Source organism: Pinus tabuliformis, chromosome 1_1 (genome assembly GCF_031772625.1).
Source record: "Pinus tabuliformis cultivar Carrire ecotype Pingquan chromosome 1_1, CPIR1, whole genome shotgun sequence".
Lineage (NCBI taxonomy): Eukaryota > Viridiplantae > Streptophyta > Pinopsida > Pinales > Pinaceae > Pinus > Pinus tabuliformis.
Window position 1 is genome coordinate 479,927,859 of NC_142297.1, and position 16,309 is coordinate 479,944,167.

Here is a 16,309-nt window from a genome sequence, read left to right on the forward strand (position 1 = left end):
CTTTGTTCGTGTGTTGCTCCCATTTTTTCATGAAGTAGGTATCGTGCTTGTGAACTGTATCCTGTAGCCCATGATACTTCTCCGCAGTGGTTTCTCTTTATCCATTTTATTCCAGCAATCAACAACATATCTAGTGCCACTGCTAGCTTTGACAATCACTCTACAATAAGGCTCTGCCTTACTATGTTGGTAACTGAATGCAATCTATGTTTTTTTTTAGCGCCAATCTTATATGGACAATACATTCTTGAAATTTAAATGGAGTGGGAAAATGGAATTCATAAGTCAAAGCAGTTTAATGGGAAGCGTCCAAAATTTTATCATAATGTAAAAAAAAATATTGGCATATAATAAATACTTTAATTTATTTTAAATTTATTCCATTATTAAAAATATTTTAATATTTTCAAAAGAAATGTAGAAACATGTTGAGTTTGCAAGCCATTTTTCTTCTCATTTGTTTTTTCATTTTTTTCATTGTATATGAGTAATCTAGATCCATCTTAAATTCAGATTTACCAAATTCTTAGAGGGATCAATTTTTTTTTCACTTTAAAAGAGGTTTATACCTCAAGATATTTCATTCCTACCTCTAGGCGCTTGGTATATCTAGAGTTAAGATGAATCTAGATTGATTTAATTATCAATTATAATTGTAATTATTAATTGAACTATGATAAAATAAGTGAAAAAAATGAGGCTCACGGTTTTCCTAAAGTGGAGGCCTGACAAGGGTTAGGGTTAGGGCTCGTGTGCTGCAGACTGAAGTGGTTACCCCCTTGCACCTGATCTGTTCTGGCCCTCTCTGAACCATACCTGCCTGACGTCGTTCACCTCCACCGTCTCTCCATTGCGGTTTGGGTTTTTACCTCTCCGTAACTTCACCATTTTCACTACGACCTCCCCTACCTGCTCTTGATCTCAACAGTGACGAGCTTTCACATTTTTCATGACGGTAGTTGGTGCGAGTCTTTGGGCGCAATTATGGAGGACCTTGTAAACTATTTGGAAGACCCACTGGAGGGAGCCTCCATCTGGACATCCCCCCATGCAAATCTAGTAGGCATGTTCCCTTTCAACAATGAACTAACTGACACCATTGTGACATTTCCCTCGATCTCAGGGCCCTCGTGCTCAGTCGTTACCCTCCCAGAGGCTACCCCCTCCTGGCCAGCTTTTGCAACTCCGCCCCTGTCGCGGTCCACCCAAAAGTTTGTGGCCCATTCCGCGGGCCCTAACCTAACCGTATGCTCCATGAGCTACCCATATTTCCCTCCATCTATCGGTTCTCACAATCCCTCAATTTCTCCCTCCAATGAACCCTTGGCCTCTTCACTTGGGTATCCTCCTACGGTGAATATTTCAGACCCCCCATCTGGCAGCTTCACCGACATCCCTCCCATCTCTGGCACCTTCCCCTCTGGCACGAGTTTAAACTCTACAAACCCTCCTTTGAGCAACACTCAGCAAAATCCCTTTGATGCAGGGCACTAACCAAGCAAGAAATAGAGGTGTGTAAAATCCAAGGCACTGGATGTCATCATCAGCTTGGGAGAAGATATTCAGTGGGGAGACATCATGGACATAGTGGATAGAGTACTGGTTGGAAGGGTTCGAGGACAAAATTACACTACGGCTCTGTTGAAACAATGGACGGCTAAACCTTCATCAGGGGTTGGTTTGCGTTGAGGTTCGCCAGAGTCGAGCATACAAACTGGGTCCAATCATCAATTTGGCACATTGAACAGGCCCCCCTCCTCCTGCGTTGGTGGAACCCCCTTTTTGATCCAGAAAGAGAGCAACTCGGGGCTAGCCCTCTATGGGTCTATCTACCAAAACTTCCCCTGCAATTCTGGGCCGAAGACATCTTTCGGCGCATTGGGAACTCCTTAGGCACATAACTGGAACATGACAAATAATTCCTCTCCACCAGCATAATGGCATATGCAAGGATACTGGTTCACTTAGATACCAAGGAGGGCTTACAGGAACACATTACCCTCCAATGGAGGAATTTCTCTCGACAGCAGATTCTTGACTATGAAGGGGTGCCTTTTCGGTGTAGGAGGTGCTGTTAACACCCAGGTTGTTCCCTATGACTCCCAAGGGAATACGGCCGGGGTAACCACTAACCAATCTTTGGATCACTGTTTCTAGCCAAACTGTGATTAGAGAGGGCTCTCTCTTTATGATTTGTCTCTGTTATGATGGTGTTTTAGGCTAGCTATTAAGTTTAATCTCGTTTCAATTGTTTGGTTGGAAAAGTTTCAGTCAAAAGTGTGTGCTCTTCCCAGCATATTATATAACATTGGGCAATGGAGTCAGTGGTCCTTTGGTTTGGTGTGTTATGTTGATACATTAATGAAAGCTGCAGAGCGAGGTGATTGTCCGGGGAACAAAGCTTTGAAATTGAGTTTGTGTGTAACATGTCCAGGATAAGAAAGGCAATTAAGGATCTTTCTATAAACTGGTATGAAAGGAGAAACAATTGTTACGTGGAAGCATTTAAAAATTTCTAGATAACATTCACAACATGGAATTAAATGTAACATGAGCATTTAAGAATTCGTGTCTGTTTTAATCCTGAAGGAAACATTTACAGCAACATAAGATTGAGCACAGGGTGTTAAGAAACATGTCCTGAACTATTCTTTTGCTTTATTGCTAGATATGACGAAAATATGAAAACGAAATAACATAGGGAAACGAAACCGAGTTTAAAGAAGACATATCATTCCACCAGACAACGCAAGGTTTCTGCAACAGCTCTTAGATTATCAACAAGACACCAGAGTTCCAGGAAATCACTGAGCTGAAATTGCTCTTTGTATTAAACTTTTCTGAAAATACAGAGTATACATGCCTCAGAGTAAAATTTACCAACCCCTTATGCGTTACTAAGGGGAGTATATATACAAATTTACATTTGGAAAATATCTGAATGAAGAGTAAATGCTCCATAAATGTCCTACCAACTGCTGGAGTGCAGCAGCTGAAAGAGTAAATGTTGCAATAACTTTTAGTCCCTTAGCTGTCAAAAATGGTCAGAGACTGTTGACTTGGTGGCAATTGGAGTCGGTTGGAGACGTGCTGTTCAAAATGTGGCTAGCTGTCATCGTTAGTAATGAATCACTTTTTGGATGCTTTTCAAACATTAACCCTTTTACACTTGTCTTCTGGTGACCTGAGCTGGCAGTGGCCAAATGTCTTGAAACTACCGTGGCAGAATTTGGAGCATGGCCTGCCACCAGTCCTCCTTAGGCATTTGATGCCTCCGAATTTTAATTAGAGTCTCATCAAGCTCTGTATATCTGAAAAAACTAGGAGGAGTTTCAAATAAATGATTTACCTCATTTTCAATCAAAAATGAGCCTTCGAGCTTAGTGTACAAGCTCTGTCCTGTTGGAGGAACTGTTTCCTCAGAAGTACTGTTGGATGCAGTGATTTGATTTTCAATGTAAGCGGCCATCCTGTTTGTAAATTGATCTCTGCTGATCAATTTTCCTGTGCTGCTCAACAGGCTAGGCAGTCTTCTTGCTTGTAGCATTCCCATTCTGAGTTTATAATCTTCAACTTCAGTCTGTATCTCATAACTTTTTCTTTCTACCGTCTGTACATAACCTCTGAGAGTTAGCACCTTTTTAGCCATGAGGATGGCCTCTGTTCTGTTGGTGATTCCAACGGCTGCCAGCTCCTCTTTGTCTTGCCTGTTCAAAAATTCTATCAATTGGCTAGCTTGCTCAGGTCTGTTTCCTAACACTGTCTTGGCCCTCTGGACATCTGTCTGGGCTTGTACAATTAAATCCATATGCTCATGGATTGTTTTAATGGATTTCCACTGTTTGATGATGGCTTGGGTAATTTTATTCCACAAGATTCTTTTGATTTCTGCCATAGTATTTTCCAGATTGAGCTCCTTCTCCAGGGCCTTTATTTTATCTTTTTGAGCCTTAATCTGTCTGCCCTGTTCTGCTACCGTTATCTTTGATTGATCATATTTGGCATCTATCTCTGCCAGTTTTTCTTTTGCTTTCTTTATTTCATCTGCCTGTAGCTCCATTGCCTTGACAGCTTTGGTCAATTCTTCTACACTGGGGTGGGCATCTGGAGCTGCTGTTGTACCTGCTGCTTCTGTTGTGGGGGCCACTGCTGCCCCAGAAGTTGTTGCTGTTGTGGAATCTGTTGGAGGAGCTTGGAGTGTAGATTCTCCCTGTTTGTCTTGTAATGCTCCTTCCAGCTCTTTCTCTAGTTCTTGGATCCTTTGATCTTGCTGTAATAAGAGGTCAAGTTGTTCATTAACTTGCTTTTCTTTTTGCAATTCAGCTGTCTGAGGGTGTTCTGTAGGTAACAGTTTCAACCTCTTCTTCATGGCATTTAGATCATCATCCTTTTTCTTCATGAGGGCTTTTACCCCGGTTGGATCACTAGGGTCATGCCCTAGATCAACAATAATCTCCTCAAGAGATTTTATCCTATTGTCCTTGGCCTTAGAGGACATCCTCTCAAAATCTAGTTGAGTGTTTGTGTTCTTCAAAGATTCTTTCAGCTCATGAGCTAATGTGGCCTTCTCTACCAAAGTGGCATAGACCATCTCCCCAGTCTGCTTGTGGAGTTCAATTTGGTCCATAGGATGTATGTCTTTGGCCAGGACCTCCACCCTTGTTTTGATGAAATCTGCAGTTGTCATTGGCTGCGGCCCCTTGGGTTTGAAATGGCTGAATATCATTTTTTCTTCTTTGAAGTCGTAGACCGACATCAACCTTTCCTGCTGGGCTGGAGTGGCATCTATAAACTGTTTGTAAACCTCAGCCCTCAATAACTCATTTGCTGCCTTGATTTGTTTGAAGGAAGCCTTAGCACCTTTAAGCTTCTGGCTTTGCTGAGAAGAGGATGACACCTCCAAACCAAGCTATAAATTCTGCTCCTGCTGAAAGGAGCTTGTCCCTGTATGTTGGCTGCCCTCCCTATCCTTTGCTGTGTTGTTCAAGACATCTTCAGTAATGTCTTCCACCTCTGGGGAATCTGCCCTTTGCCTTTTGGCTTCTGGCTGGTGGGAGGATCCACTGAGGGGAGTGGACTCTTCTCTTTGCCTTTTAGTACCCCTCTCTTCATGTGCTGGGGTCTGCAAAACTGAGGTAGTTAATGGCTCAGTTTGAGGTGGCGGTGTTTGCATTAGGGGGGTTTCTGGCAGCCCAGTTTGTGGCAGAACAGTTTGTCCTTGTTGCTGCTCTATTTGTTGTTCTATTTGCTGATCTTTTTGCTGTGACTGTTGCTCTGACTGTTCCTTTTTTGCTTCATCCTCTGCATCCATTTTTCCTTTTCCTTTATCTAAGCCTGGTGCTGCTGTAGAGAGTGTCTGCGGCGCTGTCCTGGTAACTGAGGTCCCTTCTCCCACTGATTGAGGCAGTCTGAAAGGTACCTGGAGCACATAGTCCAGGTCAATAGTCTTCTCAAGTTCTTTCATATTTTTAAGCATTCTTTCTTCTTCAGTTAAGCTCTCAACTAGAGTGTCCAGCTGCCATTCTTGTAAGTTGGCATACTTTTCTATGTGTGGGTAGTGGCAGTGTTTAATCCCTAGGAGTCTGTACTTAGTTCTCCTAGCAGTGATGAAACCTTGAGGGTCATAAGGGACCCATCGAAAACTGTATGACAATTTATATTTGTCCTTGAGGATCAGGTCTGCAGATTCCCATCCTTCCTTCTTGTTCATGATGAAAGGGCCCAACTCATTTTTGAAGTTAAGGTGTGCCTTTTTCTTGGAGCTGTGGAAATGGGTAAGGTCTGACTGAATCAATTGCCTGTAATACTCCAAGGCAAATAGTCTCATAGGAACATACTTGGGTAGCCTGTATGGACAGAGCTCACAGCCATATACTCTGAACACAGTATGGTGTTCATATAGGTACCAATCACCTATTTTGTACTTCTTAGATAGCTGCAAAGCTTTCTTGATCTCATTAGATATTCTAGGTGGAGGGGACTTCATAAGCATGCAGGAGACTGGGTACACAAACTGGTCAACAAATTCACAGTAGGTATAGGGTGAATTTGTGATTTTATGATAGACTGAGGTCCAGAAGATGACAGATCTCCTCTCTCCTTTATTATCCAGCCTTCTGATGTAGCATGGGAAAGCTTCAGAATGATAAAACATGAACAGGTGGTAGATGTAAGCTGAGTATCTGAAGACCCCCTGTCTGTCCATTTTGCTCAATTGATCATGAATCCTATTGGCTATGAACTTAGCAAAGTTATATTTTCGGGCAGGGGGTTGACGTGGGCTGTAAGCAGACAGCAATACGAGCATGGCTTGATCCACATGCTCACTGTTTTGGTAACCTAACACATAGGCTATCATGTCCAGTAGCAGCCTGCCTGAGTCATTGAAATGTTTATGCAGATAAGGGGGTGGCCCTGTAGGCTGGCACTCAGTTCTCATGTAGTTCCTGGTGACCTTTTGCAGCTCCTCACTGGTCATCTTGTCACCAGCTTCCAGCAAATACCTCATGGAGAATGGGATTAGCAACTCCGTTTGATCAAACTGTAACATCTTGTTGATGGACTCAGCATTTATATAAAAAAGGATCCTCCCTGATGGAGTATTGACAGCTCTGTGCTCCAGATCATAGTTTTGAGCACATAAGTGAATGATTTCAGGGAAAACATTCACAGCTGGGAGACAGTAATAGGGTAGGTTTGACTCCCATATTCCATCTGTACCAAGTCCATCCTTATGGTCTTCCCTCAGTGTAGTGAAGGTCTTCAAAAAGTCCCTGTCTCCCTCAAAGTCATCAATGAGACAATCCTTGTCAATAAATGGCAAGGCCTCCAGTTCCTTATTGGTTTGATTTAGTGGAGTAACACTGAGGGAAGAGGATGCAGAGGCTGCCATGATATAATCTGTATGTGTGCAGGGAGAGGTAATAGTTTGATAAGTCTTTAAAGACTTAAGCAGCAGGTAAACTGTACACAGTGTGATGTCCTCTTCTAGTGTAAAATTGTAAGCAAGCTGGTAAATTGCTGCAAATTCTCAGGGATGTGGATTGCCTAAGGGGACGTTGCAGAGACAGTGATAATTCTTTAGGAAGAGTGCAGGTGGCCTGTACTTGGCAAAAGGGAACAATGCCGAGTACCTCGGGGGCAATTTTGAAGTTTTAACCCACGAACTGATTGCTCCAATGTCAAATTGTGGCTTAGGGATGGGGCAGGTTGCTTGGGTTTGGTTTAGGTGATCAGGTGGAGCTGAATTAAGTGAATTTACCAGTCTTTAATGGTGAATTCTACAGAGAATTGGAATTCATGGGCAAAGTGGAAGGAAATGGCAAAATACCTGGAAAATCGACTTGGAAGCTCGCGGGCCGGGTTGTGGAGACTTAGTGCCGTCGAATTCTGAACTTTGAATGGTCGAATTGTCGAATTTGATGGCTGAGTGAGAGGTTTCGCAGCAGCTGTTGGCAACGACTAGTTTCTCTTTCGCATGAAAATGAGCGAAAACAATTCATTTAGTCGTTTAAATCGTTAAATTTGGCAAAAGTGTGCATTTGGCGCTTTTCCGCCGATGACGTCAGCATGACGTGATGGCGGGGCCCAGATACGGAGGTGACGTGGCGGCTGAGGTGTTTGCCAGGGTGGCAAGACACGGTGGCGGGCGGGTACAGTGGCGGGTCCGCGTGGAGGGCCACGGGACGCTGGGGCGGGCACTGGCGAGGTGACGTCAGGGTGACGTGCAAATGACGTGGGAGGAGAGTGGTATTAGGGGTGGCGGTAAGCGGGTTCCCTGCACCACCTTTGGGCAAAGGCGGTAACGGGGAGGGGGGCTCCGAACAACCCCACCGCCTGCCACGCGTCCCCTGTATGGGATGGCCAAAACCACTTTCCCCGGACGCTAAAGGTCGGCAGGTCGGGGAGTGAAAATGACCGCCCACCTTTAGATCCGGGCGACGGAGATCTGACGGTTGGCGGGCCTTCCGACTGGTCGAGCATGTTTGGGGGGGGTCCCGCCAGCGCAAATAAAATATTCAATTCAATGATTGGACGGAGGACTATAGGAAAGTGGGTTTTTTCACAGTTTTTGGGTTTTTTGGGCTTTTTCAAGGGTTTATATAGGAAAACGGGGTTTTTGTGCGTTTTCAGCAGAGAGACGGTGAGGGTTGAGGGACAGGATTTCTGCTCATAACCAGAGGTCAGAGCACATCCAAGACAAGGTTGACCACAGTCCCAGGTGGACTGAAGTCCCCTTAGACCATTTACTTGGCTATAATGCCAAAAAGGAGAATATGTAGATAATGCTGGGATTTATACACCATGGTGTTTAATACTAGTAGGGGAAAAGGTAATATAGGGGATTTACATAGTAGAATTAGAGTTAATGTGGATGAGAGGTGAGTGGAGGGGGAAACCATTTTAGTTTATGTGAAACAAACTTGGTTTTGAGAGTAGATCAAAATGAAAAGATTTTTAGACAAGAAATGTGGCTTTTAAAGATTAAGAACCACCATGAAAACTTAGTCATTTCCAAGAATCTAAGCTGATGGGGAATGTTAGAAATGAAATTGGAGGGGAGTGAGGGAAATTAGTCATGCTTTCTGCTGTAATCTTTTGCCTTGCTGCCCACCATCACCATTCTTGCAATGATAGGGATAACCTTTCTGCAACCCCAACTACCTACCCAGCTACTTACCTAGCATTTTTATTTCTTCTTGGAGGGTGCATTTGGACTTGCAAACCCTTACTTTCCTTTTCTTTTCTTTGGCTTTTTCTTTTTCTTTTTCTATCTACTTCTACCCTTATCTCTTCCAAGGTCCCAGATTAGGCTGTTGGGATCCTTTTCTTCTCTACCTAAACTAGTTGTCTGCCAAGATTAAGCAGTTTGGACAGACTTCTTTCTCTAGTCTATAGCGCAAAATTGAACACATGGCATGATCCAGATTAAACTGTTGGATCATCCATCAAAATTTGAAATAAGGTAATCAACATTGAAACACTTTACACACCTTCTTGTTGTCTAGGAAATATGGGATCTTTGTGAACTCAAAGCAGAGCATATTTGGACTTTCTCTTGCCAATCATGAAATATGAAACCTATTGGTATAGGTATCCAACAGGTGCCATAAGGTGCGTTATCTATTTTAGGACTATCCCCTCAACAAAAAAGAAAGAGCATGGGAATTCGGCAAGGCTATACCTACCAAAGATCCACAAGCACATGGGGAGCATGCCCCCTCTGATGATGCAGAGACACATATCGACCCTAAAGCAGCAAAGGAAGCACTAGCTAAGGAGGCTCCGAAGAAGTGCGATAAGGCACCACATCATCCTCCCTCTCCTCTTCTCACCAGGGAAAGGGCGGCTATCAAGGCTGCATTATATTCGGATATGAGCATTTCTATACCCTGCTCTGTTCATAATTTCTCTCCTTCTGAAAGGATAACATAGTGTTCTATAATTAATCAAGCCTCGACCTTCATCTCTCAACCCCCCATTTCTCCAGCATGCCCCCTTCACAACCCTTGTCCCACATTCTCTTGCACTCCACCATCCTTCCCGAAGGAAGCCCCTCTCATAACCTATGCATCTGATCATGGGCCCCCATCCCTCAAATACCCACTTCGATCCCAGGTGAAATCACAGGCCCCTGATTGTATGGGCATTAACTTGGATACTACCCCCATCCCCTCGAAGCCTCCCTGAGGATATCCTTCCTCCCTTACCAAAGAAAAGCTGCAAGCTGAAGAGGAGATTGCATTTGGGAAATAAAACACCATCGACAGGGTACTTACAACTATGAACACCCTGGCAGAACTCCCTCCATGAAGTTATTCTCATTCAATTGCCGAGGGTTAGCTAGGCCTGATAAAAAACTAGCTCTTCGCAGACTGATCACCTCTGAATCAGTCGATGTCATCTTCCTTCAAGAAACCTTGGGCTCAGCTGAAACCATCACCCACTTGCTTGAATCTATGCTCCTGGGCTGGTCCTTTCTAGCTCTTGATGCAAATGGACGCTCGGGTGTCATAGCACTGGGGTATAACACTTGATCCATCAATCTTTGCAACAACTAGGGAGGCAGTGGGCATATTGGGGCAGATATTTTCTCATCCGACCTGGGCATTGAGATTAGGCTAATTAATGTGTATGGGCCATGCCATCACCGTCCAGATTTCTGGGACCATTTACTGAGCTCTGATATCTTGCAAAGGGATTACTTAATCCTTGGAGGGGATCTAAATTTTTCCATAGGTCTCTCTAAATCTTGGGGACATCATGCCCAAATTGATCCCCTAACATAATACTTTGAAAACATCTTGGAAATCCATAGTCTTATGGACATCCCATCAAAAAAATTTCAAGCCACCTGGAGGAACAACAGAGTTGGTGAAGACAGCCTCGCCAGAAGACTTGACTGTTTTCTTATTAAGGAGCACCTACTGAACATGGGTTTTAATTATCGACAATGGGTGGGATCGGGAGGTATCTCAGATCATCTGCCAATATACCTAGAAATAAGAGGGGGGTTTAATAAGCCTAAAGGCCCTTTCAAATTCAACTCTTCCTGGTTAAAGGATGCATCTTATGCTTGCATGGTTACTGATTTCTGGAAGTCCCACCCCCTGATGTTGGAGGGCATATAGCAGAAGGCTTTGCACATAACCTAAAAGAGTTGAAGAGACTCTCTAAAATCTAGGCTCACAAAAAGAGAGTGCAGGATGATCAAACCCTAAGGGATACCGAAGCAGAGATTGTTGATTTCGAAAATAATCAGGGAGGGGTCTTCACCTCGAATGAACAAAAGGAAAATCTCACATCCTTATTATCTAAGAGACGCAAAACCCTAAAAGATCGAGAAGGGTCCTGGAGATTGTGAAGCAGGGCAATCTGGTTGCTTGAGGGAGATGACAATATGAAATTTTATCACAAATTTGTAAATGGCCGAAAATTTATCAATTCCATATGGCAGCTCACAAATGAGTAAGAGAATATTGTCAACACCTTTCTGCACCTAGAAACCTTGGCCACATATCATTTTAAGCAGATATACAGGGCTGCTCCAACTACCACCCTTGCTGAAATCATTCAAGTGGCACAACTATTTCCCCGATTTGTGGATCAGGAGACTGCCATGGAACTGAACAGGGAAGTCACTCTAGGGGAACTTGAAGCCACACTAAAATGGTTCAAGTGAGACAAAATCCTAAGGCTGGATGGATGGTCAATGGAGTTCTATTTGGGTTTTTTTGAGACTCTTGGAGCAAATCTCCTCAAAATCGTTGAAGATTGTAGGATCAATGGAAAGATGTATGAAGCTTTCAATACCACTTTCATAGCCCTCATTCCCAAATCCGATAACCCAACCTCTTATGATGATTTCTGGCCCATATCCATGTGCAATTGTATTAATAAAATCATTGCCAAAATCATAGCTAATCGCCTCCGCCCCATCCTATCCACCCATATCTCTCTTGAGCAATTTTCTTTCTTGCAAGATCGTTAGATCCATGAGGTGGTTGGAACTGCACTCTCTACAGTAAAAGAAAATAAAGGGTAGATATTTCAAAATATTTTGATAGAGTAAGTTGGATGTATATAAGAATGCTCCTAACACACCTTGGCTTCCCATATGAGTTTATTAAATGGATCATGTGTTGTATAACAAATATATCCTTCAGTGTTCTTGTAAATGGAGCAGCATCGCCTTTCTTTCACTTAGAAAGAGGCCTTAGACAGGGATGCCCTCTATCTCCCCTACTATTCCTACTCATCATGGAAGGGCTTAGAAGACTTATTAAAGAAGAACATAACAGGGGAAGGCTCCAAGAAATCAAAATCACTAACAGATGCATCCTGACTCACTTATTATTTATGGATGATGTGCTGATATTCCTCAATGGAGGCATAGGGGACCTGACTATAATAAATAACACCTTCTCTTTATTTCAAACTGCCACTGCCATGGTAGTCAACTGCAACAATTCCACCATGACAGTTCCTGGATGCTCTCCCCATGAGATATAATTTGCTCTCCAAAGATTCCCCTTTACCCTTCTGTGAATGGAGGATGGTCTTAGATATCTGGGATACAAGCTAAAACCCCTGTGTTGGCTTGATGGGGCCTGACCTAGGTTCAGATTGTTTAAGCCAAAAAAATCCCGAAACTACTGGCCCTTTCGGAAATAGTCTGTGGATCATGGACTGAGGTCTCACCCGAGTTAGTATGGGAGGGTGTTGCAACTAGGTTTCTGCACCCTAAGGATGTCTTAATGAGGTCTCGAAAGATCACCAACTAATCCTACGTGCTGCGCTACTTCCGTGCAATCGTCTGTCCAGTGCAACTGCCTTTCCATGGCTAAGAAAATGAGAGCGAATGTTCTTTACCCTTTATGCACTTAGTATTATTATAGATCTACAATTAACTTAAGTTGGCCTAATACTTTCAGTTATCATAAACCATAAACAGATGCATAGACCAAAATATAGAAAAAGATATGCAATATTCCAAAACCAACTTATCTTTATTAGTGCTTTCTTTAGTTACAATCCACTTCCTACCCTGTGCACTCAGCTGCAGGGGTCCGCGCACACAGCTGCGGACTCTACTAGGCCTCTGCGCACATAGTTGCAGAGCCTCTTCTACTACTACGACTCACAACTCAGACTTACAGACTTAGATCAAATATTACTTTCGGAAACCCATACACTTCAGTTCATCACCAAAGCTACCTTCTACACTTAGAGCCTCACTCTATTTATACATTCCCATGGTCCACAGACCATGGGTAGGCCGACACATTCTAGATTAAATTACAATATTTTAGGGCGGACTACCCTTTGACTTGACTCATTAAAACTCACGCTCCATGCACTTCACGGAGCCTTCACAATACCAGTACCCAAATTTGTGGGATTTAAGCCCCAAAATTGTTACGTGGGGGATACACTACCCAACAGGCCCCCCACACAAACATCATGACTCATCTTGAGTCACTTGGCTGGTGCAGTGATCTTTGCGCGAAGTTCATCCATCAATCTCTACACTTCTCTTACGTCTGCCACACATTCCTTAATGTCTGCTATATCAAGTGTGCGCGACTCTTCAATGCATCATTGTCACAGGCCCCCTCTTTCCTTTTCGCATATGTGTCTTGTGTCTGGGCTAGCTTCTCCTCGATCGTGGTGGCGACTGTGAACGCTTATTCGAACCAAGGCTGGATGCGTTCTTTAAGCCCTGTTGCTTTCTGTCGTGCGGCGTTCTCCTATTCTTTTAAAGCCTAGGCCTCCCTCATATTGGCTAGTCACTAGGTAAGGACGACCATCTGCGTGGTCCCCCGAACATTGTCATAGGCCTGCTATAATTCCTGCACTTCTGTTTCTAACTGTTGTAGCGTTGGGTCCTCTTGTAATGAAGTGAGGGTGACGAGTGACTAGTCCATCAACCCTGTGCAGTCCTGGACAACATGCTCTATTTCTTCCAACCCCAATTGAATGGCGTGGTAGCACTGCTCTCTGACTTTCGAGGACGTAGAGGACAACACCTTCATTCGAAAATCCGCGATCTGCAAGTTCAGCTCCAACTGAACCTTCGCGGCCTCCTCTTGGGTCCTGCGGACTCCTACTGCTAGCTGATGAATTTTTTCCAAGGTGGGGAGTGTCACTGGTATGGCCAGCACTGGGATGTTGCTACAAGCCTCTTCTACTGCCTGTTATAATCCCTGGTGTTGGGTGACCATGCGATCGCGCTACAGGTTGAGTTGTTCTAACTTGTCCTTCCACTCATTTAAGATTTGGATAGCGTGGCCCTCCCTGGTGCGAAGCTCTGTAGTTACCCCATCGTGTAACTAGTATAGGGTTTCTCTGGGAAGGGTGGCCAAATTCAATCCCTAGCCCCTCATGTCTCCTTCAGCTTTTGTGAAGACGGTGCCTTCTGGTAACACCAAAGTGTTCATTTTGTAGGCACACACCATCTTCTCATCTTCAACTATACCTTCCGCAAGGTGTGGTGTCATCTCTCCTGGGGGTCGCGCCTATAATGCCTGTAACTACACTCTGAGCGCCCCCAACATAGTGGTCTGCTCTGTCATCAACTCCTTCAGAACATCCTTAGTGACTTCACGAACTAGTTCGCTACTGTTAATAAGGTTTCCCTCTGCAGTCTTTGTTGTCTTTGTATTTTTGTGCACGGGTGGTTGCTCCTGGATGCGCAACCTCTTGGTTTGGATCAATTTTGTTGTAAGATCTGTGCATTCTCGTGTCTCCTCCTCCCGCTGTATGTCGTGCTCCATGGACATTTCCTGACCTTCCTCGGTTTCCTCATTGGTGTGGCTGTCGTTCGTACCATATGCTCAATTATTGCTGCCTCAACCATCTTCTTCTACGTGGACGCATCTTGTTCCTGTCTCTTTGTCTCCACCAACTTCATGATGCGTAGCTTGGTCTCCCTCTTCCTCTGTTGTGCTGCGATCTTTTCCAGTTCTGCCAAGTCTAGGGTGCACCACTCCAAGGAACATGATGCCACGACTTTGAAGATCGCACCATCTGTGGCAATGAACGACAATTTTACCCATTCTCAGGCTGGATCCTTGCACGCCCAGATATACAAGTTATGCATATCCGTCTTGAATTCTATTGCACTTTGTAAACTGTTATATACTGTTGGGGACAAGCGCGGCCTGTGGTGGATCCATGTTCATAAACTCGCCTCTATGAATGCCCAAAACACTTTTATCTCTCGAATCCGCGCCGCGGCTTTTGTTGCCCAGAGCGAGGTGTACCTCACGGCCTCCGGTAGGTTCCTATCAATGGTGGGAAACTAGCTAGCCGCCGGTAGCTCGCCGGTAACCAGCAAGATGGATAACAACAACCACGCATAGTGAAAGTTCTTGCCTTGGTCCTGGGCTTCCCTACAATTAGTCAAAAATTCCTCGTAGAGAAACTACGCCCAGTTGAACTAGACCCCTTCTGCACACTGCTTCGCCAACACAATTATAGATACTGGCACTTCATCTGTGCAACATTTCCTCATGACCTTTCCGACCAACAGTTGGGTGGCGATGCACACCCCTCGGTCCTTGATGCTTGCTATTACATACCCTCACTTCCTCTTCTCTATCTTATATTTTGCCTTCATAGCTTCTGCGAGGCCCAAGTCACTGCTCTTTCCTGCGATGTCTGCGAGATTGCTTCCTTTAATAGGCAATCGTGTTATTCGGTGAACTAAGTTAGCCATTATGGGAAGTGGCGCTTCTAGCCACAGATACCCATCATTTACTAGACACAGTAGCTGCCGGATGATAAAAATTGTGATGGGCGCACAGTGGTAGTGGGGTATCCATCGCAGATGGAGTAACCCAGCCATCTCCACACCACGCAACCATTTCTGTTGCAGTAATTTCTCCGCAGCCAACTGTGGGAACTTCTCATTATCCGCAAGGTCCCAATCTTCAAATTTGATGTTCGGTACCTGTCCTAATGGCATACCATTAAATCTTATCTCATCCGGAAGAAGCGGGGTCTAGAGCGCACTCTTTGTGGCTTCCACGTCCTTCGGTATTTTGGCTGTCCCTTTCCACGAGGAAATGTAGGGGGGTAACTCTATCGCTGATAGTGCTTGGGAGAAATTATTTGGCTCATCATCCTGTGCCTCAATTTGGGTTATTAGGGCTTGCAAATATTCTTCATCTTCCTATGTTTCAGTGGTGACAGCTTTTCCCTTCTCTGTCAGTGACATTTTACTAACTCTTGGGTTGTGTGGTGATACCTGGACTGGCCCCATTTGCTGTTTGTTTTTCTGTGGTCGTGGTGTGCATGGGGACTTCGGTATCTCTTGTGCACCTACTTCCTCTCCAGGCTCTCCCTGGGTCACCCGGGATTCTGGGTTAACTTCTGTGAATCGCACTCTGGTTCTGGACATTGTGTCTATAGTGGGTTCATTCGGTCGCATCCTTACAGGCGGCGAGGTAGCTTGGTGCTCGCCGTTCTGTACTGGCTCAAATCTCAACCCACCAAGAGTTGTTCCGTAGCTACCCCACGAAATTTTATGGTAACTTTTGAATTTGAACTCGGTCGTTCCCTCCATATCTGAGTCAGCAGTACCTACTTGGCGGCAGATCATCCCGAATCTAGCTCTTAGTTTCTGTCTTAATGGCCCGCCGCCTGCTCCTTTTTGCCTTAAATTAGACCTCTTTTCATGAACAGTGACATCAACGGTCACTGCCCAGCCTACCCATGCAATAGTGCAGATTCTTAGGCACGACCATGATCCTTATGACAGACTGACCCTGCGCAGAACCTCCTTTTCACGCATCTCTTATGTAGA